The following is a 12,362-nucleotide window of genomic DNA, read 5'->3' as shown; positions in this document are numbered from 1 at the left end:
TTTAGTAGGTAATATTTCCGGGCCACACAGAAATGGAACTGGTTTTCTGGGTTTGCCTCCAAGTTGACTGGATTTGAAAGTAATTAGCTGTGAGTCTTAGAGCACATTACGTTAGCTCTTCTGGGTCTTCTTTTCCTCTCTGATTAAAAGAAGAGGGCAGATTAGATATTCTCAAAGGTGATTCTAGATCAGGATTTCTCAACATTGACATTATTGACATTTTGGACTGAATAATTCTTTGTTGTGGTGAAGTGTCCTATATATTGTAGGACATTTACATCATTCCTGGTCTTTACATATGCCACTAGCATCCTTCCTTGTTCTGACACCCCAAAATGTCTCTAGACATTGCCAGATGTCCCCATGGGATAGGATGCCAGATTAAAAAAAAAAAACACAGGATACTCTGTGAAATTTGAATATCAGATAAAAAATGAATTCTTTTAAAATATGTCTGAAATATTGAATGGGACATATTTACATTAAAAACTTATTTTGATTATGTTGAAGAGTATGTTCTGACTTGGTAAATATCAGAATGTGCAAGCCATTGGGCTCTGGAGTCATACCTGGATTCAGGCCCATCTTTTCCCAGCTTTGTGTCAGGGTAATCTGTTTAACCTCTCTAAACCTTGGTTTCCATGCCTACATTTTAAAATTGTCATGGGATTAAATAAGTTATTTTATATGAAGTGCTTATAAAAAACCCTTTTTTGTTTTTTATTTGAAATTCAAATTTGACTGAGCATCCTGTATTTTTATTTGCTAAATCTGGCAACACTATCTGGGGAGGAAAATCACTTTCTCCTTCACCCCACTGAAAAGCACTGCTCTAGGGGCGCTAGGGTGGCTCACTCAATTAAGCATCGGACTTCAGCTCAGGTCATGATCTCACCTCGTGAGTTCAAGCCCCCAATCAGGCTCTGTGCTGTGCTGACAGCTCAGAGCCTGGAGCCTGCTTCGGATTCTGTGTCTCCCTCTCTCTCTGCCCCCTCCTGTGTACGCTCTGTCTCTTTCTCTCAAAAATAAATAAATGTTAAAAAAAAGAAAAGAAAAGCACTGTTCTAGGCAAACACTTTAATGAAGATGCGGTTCTATTTTCCTAGATTTTTTTGGATTAGTTACAGAGATAGGCCAGACTTTCATTAGATGTTTGGAGATGTTCTTATTTGGTTATTTTGGCATTCATTAGAAATATATGTTCTAAGGGAGCCCAGGTGGCTTAGTTGGTTGGACGACTGACTCTTGATTTAGGCTTGGGTCATGATCTAGTTTGATGCACTTTCTAAGTTTTATCTCTTGAATAATTTACATGCTATATTCATACAATTAGCATTAGACTTAATATACAGTTTCATATTTAATTCTTACTTTATATGTAATTTCCCATCAAATAAATAAACCGTAATTTCGTGGTTTGAGCCCTGCATCGGGCTCTGTGCTGACAGTGTGGAACCTGCTTGGGATTCCCTCTTTCCCTTTCTCTGCCCCTTCCCCACTCACATTATCTCTTTCTCTCAAAATAAATAAACTTAAAAAATAAAAGACAATTATTATTTTTTTAAAAAAGAAACATATGTTCTAAAAAAGAAGAAAATTTTTCAAAATTAGTAGGCTAAGGATGTCAGACCATGACCATTTCTTTCAGCCACTGATGATTTCTCTATCGGAAGACTAAGCATATGGTGAGGGTGTTGCTAAAATAGGAGATAGAGAGAGAGAGAGAAACATTTTGTTTGAAAGAATTAGACATAGTTTAGAAGCACCAGTGTAGAAGTAGATGCTATATGGGAAGTTATAACTTGGTTGAACTTGTTTTGAATTCCATATGGGAGGTGTATGAAGGATAATCTTTTCAGTGCTGAAGGCATTTAGTTTTTAACCCTGTCCTGCTTAAATTGTACCCCATGTTAGCCATAACGGAAAGTGTAAGAATTGCTGCAGGTACCTGACTCCTTCTTTCTACTCTAAGCTCGTGAGAAGTTATACAGAGAGAACAGAGTACATGAAGTCTGCATGTGGGGAAATGGATGATAAACGAAGTAGAGATTTAGGTACATGTCTGTGTTGTGCCAAACTTGACACACTCCTTTTTCAACCTGAGTCAGATTCATCCGACCAATTTAGGATTATGGCATTTTGTTTTTCGTTGGGACTTCATATTTTCATGAAAGTAAGGAATATGAGGAGGTAGCATAAAAATGAGGGACTCTTACGGATATTGGAACTGGTGAAATGTGACAGTGAAACTGTGAACCTGGAGTGCTCATTGTTACTGAAGAATAGAAAAATATTTTATCAAGAGATTTTTTTCAATGATTACGTAGGTATGGAATCAAACATTGAAGGAGACGCTGACTAGCATAAAATTGTTACTCTCATTTCCAAATTTCCAAATTGTTTGGAAAAAGAATACATGAAGACAGAGAGAATGTAGCAAAAAGATAATAAAATCTATGCTAAATGCCAAAAGAATGTTCACACATTCAGTGTTGTAGTTCAGAGGAGTTTCCACTTTCTTCTAGTACAGGGTGGCTCACCCTTAGCATTATTGACATTTTGGGCTGGAGAAGTCTTTGTTGTTGGAGTTTTCTATTCATTGTAGGGTGTTTAATAGCATCTCTGGCCTTTACTCAGAGAAGCCACTGCCTGTTGTGATAATCAAAAATTTCTCCAGACATTGCCAAATATCTCCTGGGGAAGGAATTTGCCCTGGTTGGGAACCACTGGTCTAGTATTGTGTGGGGAGACTTCCTAAAAAAGATAACATTTGAGCTGGGCCTGAGAAGATGGGTAAAGTTTTGAAAGAAAGAGGTAGTGATGGTTGAAAGCATTTTAGATGTGGGAAATGCCATACATAAAGATGCGAAGGTGGAAAAAAAATCCAGGGGAAGTTTGGAGTGTAGAGGGCAGATGAGTTTAATTATAGTTATTGTTCCTGTAGGAAATAGAATATATTTGAATAAATAAAACATATTTTCTGACTGCCTATGCTCACAGAGCCCAACAGTGTCTTGACCTTAGTAGCTGTTCAGTAATTGATTGGTGATTTGATTTGAAAAGTAATCTGTATCAGGATAAGAAAGGCCTTAAGTGAAAGTCTAAGAGATTTAAACTTTTTTTTCTGGTGGGCAATGGACAGCTCTTGAAAGTTCTTTGAGCAAGGGAATGACATGATCTTGAGAAAGTCAACATGTTCTGGAGTCCGTTTTCTCACTGGTGAGATAAAGGAGTTGGAATTGAGAGCAGTAATAGCAACCAGCTTAAAAAAATCTTTTTACTTCACATTTACAAAGCACCTTTGTCTACATTTCTAAATTGATCGCCCCTCCCCCCACCCAATATTAACTGCGTAAAAATTTTTTTCTTTAGTTATTTTTCTTCCCAAGAAACACTGGTACTTGGACATTGCAGTGGAAATGGACTTTGAATACATCTCATGCTAAGAAAAAACTCCCGCAATTTTATTTTCCTCACCCCTCAAGATGTGATGTCATTAGCGGGCTTGGGCAGCTGGTTCACCTTGTAGGCAAAGACGAAGTTGAGTGGCACTCTGTCCTTGGCAGGGAGGGGCGTAAACCTGGGCTCCTTTCTGTGTCTGGGATCAGGGTTGAAAGAATTTCCTTTTGCCTCCTCAGATGAATAAGTGGCACTGTACAAGCATTAAAAGAGCTGTCTGTCATATGAACTTGGCATTGTCCCCTCCACAATCTCTTGAAAGTCTGTTTGTGGTGTCACAGGATTAGTCCTTGACCACTCTGTTCTTTCCATTCCCAAAGAGGCAAGACAGCTTTCTTTCTACTGCTCCCACCACCCAGGTGCTCTATTTACTGCAGGATCTGATCTTGTCCCATGGACAAGTTACATAATCGAGGGTGTTATGAGGTAATACATAGCTTGGCTCTCTCTTTTTTCCAACCCCCAAAACAAACTTCTCTTGTTTCTTGGGTTTCTCAATGTCTGACTGATGTTAGAACAAAGATGAGAATAAATTAGTTGAACCAACAAAAATGGAACTTGGGTAATTAGGAGAAAACTTAGCTATGGCTAAACGTGGTTTCTGCTAATTAAAAACATTGACAAGCAAAAGATCGTCAATGTGTTTTAGATCTGGTCATCAAGGGATGAGGCCTATGGTAGAAATGTTTTTCATGCGAAGAAAAAAACATTGGGGCCTCTTGACATTCAATTAGATTTCTTGAGTTGAATCCATAATTTCAATCTGGAGTGTTTCATGCAGTTGTTTTATTAGTATTTGTGGTAGGCAGATTGGTCCCCCAAATATGTCTACAACTCAATCCCTGACTCCTGCAAATATGTTATGTTACATGGCAAAAGAGACTCTGAAGATGTAATCAAGGTTATGGACCTTAAGATGGGGAGATCATCCTGGATCATTCAAGTGGACCTAATCTAATCCCATGCATTTTTAAAAACAGAGAAGTTTCTCAAGCTGGAGGGAAGATAGATTCCAACTGTGAGAAGGATTCAATGCACTGTTGCTTGCACTGAGATATAGGGAGCTGTGTGCTCTAGGGAATAAGGGCATCCCAGCTAAAAGCCAGGAAAGAAACAGAGACTCCAGTCCTCCACCTTCAAGGACCTGAATTCTGTCAACAATCTGAGTGAGTTTGGAAGCAGATTCTTTCCCAGAGCCTCCATTAAGGAATATAATCCTGCAGAGACATTTGTTTTATTTTTGTGAGACTCTAGGACCGAACCAAATTACACTGTACTCAGATTTCTGATGCACAGAAACTGTGAGCTAATAAGTGAATATTCTTTTTAAACTATAAAATTATGTTAATTTGTCATGACAGTAATAGAAATAAAATACATTGTTCTTTGTCATTGTTTCTTTGTTGCTATCACTGCCACTGTCATAAATTATTGTGGATTTACATCACATATGATGTGGCATCAAGGAAGCTCTTGAGGGCAGGAATTTTTTTTCTCTCTTTCTTAAAAATTTCATCTCTATATCCCTAGCACCTCAAACAGTGTCTAGCACATACTATGGGTTCAATAGATATTTCTTAAGTGAATGAATAGAGCCACAAAATAATTTTCAATGTTATCCCTTCCCCAGTAGAGTTTAAAAATCTAGTTGGGGCATCAGAACCTCTGTCTGAGAAAAGAACCCGAAAGACAGGAATGTAATTTAAGTGCCAAATGAGAATATGGATGATACATACTCTCGCTTCCTAGTGCGATAGAGATGTGGATGTGTTGAGATGGCGAGAGATTGCATGGAGGAGATAGGTCTTCAAGTAAAAAGAGGACTTAAGGAAGCAAAGTAGAAGGGAAAGGACAGGAGAGAAAGGCACAGCCCCAACAATACACAGAGTAATACAAGGTGACCAGCTGGTGTGTGTACTCGCCTTGGCTTGAGCATGGTGGGAAGGCTGCTATGTCATCTGCACGTGCCTTGCTGGGAATTACTGTGCATGTTTTATAACACATTACACCTGCCGCTGGAGACCAGAGTTTCAGTTATCAACATTCTTTGTCAATCCTTTCATTTTCTTTCCTTTCCCTTGTAATAATAAGACTTCTTCATATTGAATGATGTCATATCTTACTTTTTAAAAACAAATTCTAATGCAAAAGTTACATATGTTCCATCTAGACCACTTAGGAAAAAATAAGTATAAAGAAAAAAAATCATGCACAATTTCACCAACATAAATAACTGCTGAATAGTTTGATGCACTTTCTAAGTTTTATCTCTTGAATAATTTACATGCTATATTCATACAGTTAGCATTAGACTGAATATACAGTTTCATATTTAATTCTTATTTTATATGTAATTTCCCATCAAATAAATAAACCATAATTTATTTAACAATTTCCACACTATTGGTCATCTAAGTTATTTCCAATATTTTGGAATTTGGAATCTAATACTATTATTAAAACTTTGATAAAAATTCTTGTCAATAAATTTCTGGTTGCATTTCCAATTATATCTTAAGGATAAAGTCCAAGAAGTTGGGATTATTAGATATAAATGAATGACTATTTTTTAAGGCTCTTTATACAATTTGTCAAATTACTTTGCAGAAAGAAAAGGAATTTATTTTATATGCTGCCTCATATCAATTAACATTTTTGTGAGTTGTAAGAGTGTTCATCTTACTAAACCCTTACCAGCATTCAGTTTCCTAGCTCTGTTAATGATATTTTATTTTTGTTTTGTTGTAAAATTCACTAATTTTATACATGTACTTTTTATACTGATGAAATTAAATATATTTTCACATTAGAGTGGAAATTCACTTACCTTCTTTGTGAATCACCTACTGATGCCTTTGCCCATTTTTTACTATTAGTGTTTTGTATTAACTTATAAGAGCTCTTTATATATTATTATTAATTATTGATATTTTGATTGTTACGTTAATGATCAGTGTGTTAATGATATACTTGTATACAAATACAATAATGCAAATATGCAAATAATGTTCTCATTCTGTAGTTTGCCTTTGAATTTTGTTTATAATGTTTATATAGCTTCAGCATTTCAAAGTAATACCCCAACTTAAATATCATGGCGAGTCAATAGCTTTTTATTTTAATTGCCCTAGAATATGTTGTTCTCTCTCACTCCCCACTACTCAACCCTATCCTGCTGCCCCAAAAGGAAATAAAATATCTAGTAGCATTTGGATTTATATTATTCCCAAAGTGGAGGAGATTCATTACATTACTTATATCAACTAATTCTTGAATTCAAGAGGTGTTCTATAAACATTTTGTGATTGTTTAATAAGCCCACCAATGAATTCTCTTTTAGAATAGTCATATATATCAACTTAGTAATCAAAATTATGTATATTTAATTTGGAGTAACTGGTTATCATATTGCTCTGAGTGAAATCCCAGACTCCAATGGTTATTTTGAATGAGTTAGAATTTGAGTTAAATATAAGCTGGAGTTGAAGGTATAACCACTTATTCTGGGGAGTGGCTTTGGGAGTAAGTGTCTCAGAATTTCTGCCATAGCAGTCAAATAAACATCGTTATTTTTGGAACTTATTTCCTCTACTGTTCTACTCTTGTTAAGGTTTGATCAGCTTTGTGTTTAACCATGCTACGTAGGTTTCTATTTTTGAAAGGATTTACTTACTATCTCGTTTATGTAGCAGTAGCACATAAGAATGAATCATGTTTTATTTTAAAAGAATTGAGAACAGAAATGCCAAACACATATCCTTGTGAATAGGAACTCTGATCTGTTAGTAGAGGTTGTTTGGGTGATGTGTTGAGAATTCTGGGAATGTATTCAGGCTCACCAGCCAAAGAATGCCACAATTAATTAGTGATCTGGGAGGAAGGTGTGACAAAATTCATGCTGTGTATTTACCAGCCCAGGTTAAAGTTAATTTAATTAATATGAAAGTTCAAATACAAAGAGATTTTCAAATTTATTTAGTATCTGACATGTTATCTTTGATATAAAATTACAAAGATTTTTTTTTCCTCATCTGTTTTGGAGGATGTTACTGTATTTGTAGAGAAGCTTTCTTTGGAGATAGTTTAATATTATGATTATTTTATGTTATTTTTTCTATTTGAAAAATGCTGATGAAGAATCCTGAGAAAATTCCCTTTCTTCCATGTTGACACATTGTTTGATTTCCTCAAAGGCTCAACCTTCAAAGAACAGGAAGAGGCCTGATTTGTATTTGTGACAATATACGGGTCTGTGTAAGTTTTAAAATACAGTTTGTTTTTCAGATGAAGACTTAGTACATGTAACCTTGTATGGATGTTTAACAAGGGCACAGTAGAAAGATCTTGAGTGATAAAAACAAAGATCTTTCCAAATCTTCCTTAATCAAAAACCCATACACCTGCAGAGCAAAAATAAAAAATAACTTCAACTCCTTGTAGTTCTCATCATTAACTTTCAAGCTTCACTGTCCTTTATTCTCAGACAACTAGCCTCCATCTTTTATTCTGTCCTGTGAATGTTTAAAATGCTCTCAACTCGGTAAAGCAGATCTTATATCTACAAACCTAGTGATGGAAAGCACCGAGCTCCATTTTTCTTCAAATGGTTGGTAGAACCCCACGGCTCCTGCAGTTTCCATTAGGTGACACTGACTTTATCCAAAGTTTCAAGATTTGAAAATCCAGTTCTTCACTTAAGCTAACATGCATGGTGAACTATAGTTTTCATTGAAAATGCTTCCTGCCAATTAAAAACAAAGGAAAAAGAGAAATTGCAAATAATTTTCAGGGAATTAGGTTTGCTTCATTACTAGTATTTCTGGCAGGAAAAAATAATTCTTAAAAAACAATCTTAAAACAGCGGTGCCTGGGTGGCTCAGTCAGTTGAGTGTCCAACTCTTAGTTTCGGCTCAGGTCATGGTTTCATGGTTCCCAGGTTCGAGCCCTGCATTGGGCTCTGTGATGACAGCATGGAGCCTGCTTGAGATTCTCTCTCTCCTTCTCTCTCTGCTCCTCCCCTGCACGTGCCCTCTCTCTCTCAAAATAAAAATAAAAGAAATTTTAAAAATCTAAAAACCTTTTTTCATATGTTTATAGCCATTTTCTCTCTTATCTCCCTACCTACATTGAAACCTCATTTTAGATAAAAATATGTATAGGTTCTTAGCACCACACAAATTTATAGACCAGCTATGTTCATTCCAACTTTGTGTCTCAATCATTTCTTTTTTTGACTAAATATCTCCTCAGAAAAATATGCTACTTTTTTGGAGACAAGTTGTCTCCTCCTTGAGGTTGGTGACTTCATTTGATATGACACCAATGTTAACCAAGGAAATGAGCATAAAATATTAAAAAAACAAAAGGGAAGGTGTTTTAAATCATTGGGCAGACATTTGGCACCAGCTTTTTAGAAGCAACTGGCTCAATTAGCCAGTTCAGGAAATGTGCCACATTGTGTGTAGCGAATCTGACTCTCCAAATTATAGAACTGGTAGAACGTTGTACACCCGGTTTACTTTGCTGGGGAACGTCATCCTTGGCTCATATTCAGTGAAAGATTCATCATCTTCCCAGGTGACACTGGGGCAAACCGAGGTTTAGTCTCCTTTTATTGCCAGGGAGAGATTGATGGCTGTGGGTAGAAAACTATGCAAAAGCTGGCAGTTCTAGCTGGCTGAAGCTTTCAGGTTTGTCCAAGTGAAAGTCAAGGGTGTGAACCCAGGTAAACTAAATGTTTACCACTGAAGAAGCCACCATGGGTTTGAAACCACTGAGGTGCATAGACCCATTCACAGAGAGCACACCATTCTATATAGCCACAATTTTCTCTGTGAATGACTGTGAAATGTAGGGTTAGCTCATTTAAGTTTTGGGCTAAACATGCAAGAGGCAGATTTTACCAAGATAGGTAGTGGTTACATCCACAGCATTTAATTAATAAGACACATAGTTATGTCACTGTAAAGAATTCAGGCTTGGGCTCATTAAGTGTAGGAATTTGTTATATTTTATAATGATTGTAGTTGCAAACACTGCTTTTCCATAGTGGTTAGCAAGCACATGTCTTTAGCTGTGAAGAGCGGGATTTAAGTGGTAAGTGGAACAAGGTGGGGACTCATTCTCATAAGAATCAAATTTTATCAGTGCCTCCAGAAAATAAAAATTTTGTGATTTTTGAAAACTGGGTGATTATAAGTAAATCTCTGAATTTAAGTTTTATCTTTGTAATCTAATCAGGCTGATGCTACGCTTTGAAATTAGTTCTCAAAGTACTGTGTGGCATGATCATCCTCTAAATTTCATGAGGAATATACTATGGTACATAAAAGGTTTTTGTATTTGTAAGATTCAGCAAAATAATGACCTTACCATGTTGATGGGATCAGATAGTTTGCTGTTGCTAATAGGTATTAAGCACAACAGATGGACTGTCCCAAAGGAATAAAGAAAGCAAAATGTATTGAGAAGAAAGCTGTGCAAAAATACACTGTTAATTACTTGTACTGGCAACAAGAACAGTCTTATGACTTTGCAGAATGGAATCTACAAATATGTAGGCTATGGGAAATAAACAGGTTCATTTTTTCAATATTTAGCATATATTCAGTTGCCTACAATATGCCAGGCACTGTATTAGCTGCTAGGAGTAAAAATATTTAGCAACTTGGTTCCTGCTTTCAAGAAGCTCACACATAGGGAAATAAACATGGCAGTTGCCATAGTTATATGATCAACATTCAAGGAGAGTAAAGAAAGCAGCTAAAGTTTTCCTAAGGGAACCAGGGAAGAGGAAGTAATTCCTGAGTTGACACTTGAAAGAACCACAGGACTAGTGGTAGGGAGGAGAAGGGGAGAGATCCGGAGGCCTCCAGAAAGGGTGATATGTTCAGGGAGCAGAGACGAGTTGAGCTTGATTCTTTGCAGGGAGTGGCTTGACAGCGTCTAGGTCTTGTAGCACCATAGAATCTACTTTTGGGTAATAGCAAATAAGAATCCTGAACAGAGGATTGACACAAAGACCCTTTTGTGTTAAATGTATTTTTCTGAGAGCTCTGCAGAGTATGGGGGGGGGGGGGCTGACAGTGCAGGAGAACAGTTGTGGCAGAGATGGAGGAGGGGGCATGAAGGTTGGGGTGGAAGTCAGACTACACTGGTGATAGCAGTTTCCCTCTGGCAGTCTTGGTCCTATCTGTCTCAGCTGCCACCTTATGTTGAACTGGAAGTTGATGGAAGGTCCTGTATGCTAGCCTGGTTTACTTTAATGGGTTGTAGGTTCTGAGGTACTATAAATAACAAACAAATACAAGTAAAAGTCTGAAGGGTGTACAAATTATTTTATTTTTCTTATATTTTGTTATCTGAAGTATTGCGGGACTAGAACTTACAAACGTTTTTTTCTCTACACAGTGACAGTATGTGCAAATCATATTTAATTTAAAAATGAATCTTTTAAAGTATGGGCAAATCTGTGCCGATCACATACCAGAACAGGCCCATTTAAGCTCCATTATTAATAAAAGAGTCTAATACATGAAGTGTGTGGCTGGGGATATGAGCTAGTGAGTAACAGGAGATTCACTATGTATGAATGACTATAGAGCAACTTGAAATGGTGAGGACATTATGACAAAAACTCCTCTGGGGCCTGCTAGAACTCATTTGTGGCCTTTATATGAATGAGAAGTAAGCTCAGCATGAACTCTTTATTAAACTGGTTATGTGTATTTAACAATAACAACCAGTGGTAGACTATGACCTGGCAAGTGCAATAAGTAGGATCGAAACTTACTTCAAATCAAATATTGATGGCTGGCTCAACCAGAAATGGAGACTATGAGAACCAAAGACACTCAAAGAACACTGTTTTCTTTTAATTGGGTGTGTCTCATTTGGGAACCCCAACCTGTTTAGTATTTAATTTTTAAAAATTTTTACATGTTTATTCACTTTTGAGAGAGAGACAGAGTGTGAGTGGGGGACAGGCAGAGAGAGAGACACACACACAGAATCCGAAGCAGGCTCCAGGCTCTGAGCTGTCAGCACAGAGCTCCACGTGAGGCTTGAACTCACAAACCATGAGATCATGACCTGAGCCAAAGTCGGATGCTTAACAGACTGAGCCACCCAGGCACCCCCAACCTGTTTAGTATTTACTGAACAAAATGCATCTGAAAATTAGAGGCAAGTAGTTGATTTTTTGCTGGAACTAATGGTGCATTCAGAAGAGAAGAGTCAGCATGTTAATTTTGATTTAGATAGAACTGACCATTATAGAATTGTATTTAGGGGCGCCTGGGTGACTCAGTCGGATAACCCTCCAACTCTTGATTTTGGCTCTGATCATGATCTCATGGTTTGTGAGTTCGAGCCCTACATCTGATTCCTCCTTGACAATGTGGAGCCTGCTTGGGATTCTCTCTCTTTCCCTCTCTCTGCCCCACCCATCCTCTCAAAGTAAGTCAATAAACAAACAACAACAAAAAAGAATTGTATTTGAGTCACTATGTTCACTATTATATCTATTATTACCTCTACTGTCTGTTAAGCTCTTTCTACACACATGGCATGTGCTGAGAAATCGCCACTCAGTCTTTCATTTTGTCTCTCCAAAGCTCAAGTGGTAGTCATATGTTATTAGTATCCCCATACTCAAGTAAATCTGAGGCTTTGAAACGTTAAATGGACTTTTTGCTATATGGCTCACTCTAAATGTGAGAATGTTAGAGCTGAAAGAAACTAGAAGTAACCTAATTCACCAAAAACTTAGATGCTAAGCAAATAGGCAGCTAATGCAACACCAAGAATCCATGCCTAGCCAAAGGGGATAGCTGCCATTTAGCTTCAGCCTTTGTTTTCACATGGGAATGTAGTCCCTGTGTTGCCAATGTTATAATTTTTAA

The 12,362-nt window shown here is 37.1% G+C and overlaps 1 protein-coding gene across 3 annotated transcripts in view; it reads left to right on the top strand.

Annotated features, from left to right (window-relative positions):
• FILIP1 (filamin A interacting protein 1) overlaps positions 1-12,362 on the top strand; it is a 206,541-nt gene that overhangs the window by 39,973 nt on the left and 154,206 nt on the right. The window lies entirely within an intron of this gene.

The sequence above is a fragment of the Prionailurus viverrinus genome, chromosome B2, assembly GCF_022837055.1.
Source record: "Prionailurus viverrinus isolate Anna chromosome B2, UM_Priviv_1.0, whole genome shotgun sequence".
NCBI classification, from domain to species: domain Eukaryota; kingdom Metazoa; phylum Chordata; class Mammalia; order Carnivora; family Felidae; genus Prionailurus; species Prionailurus viverrinus.
The sequence above is the reverse complement of the archived record's forward strand: the minus strand, read 5'-3'. Positions and strand labels throughout refer to the sequence as shown.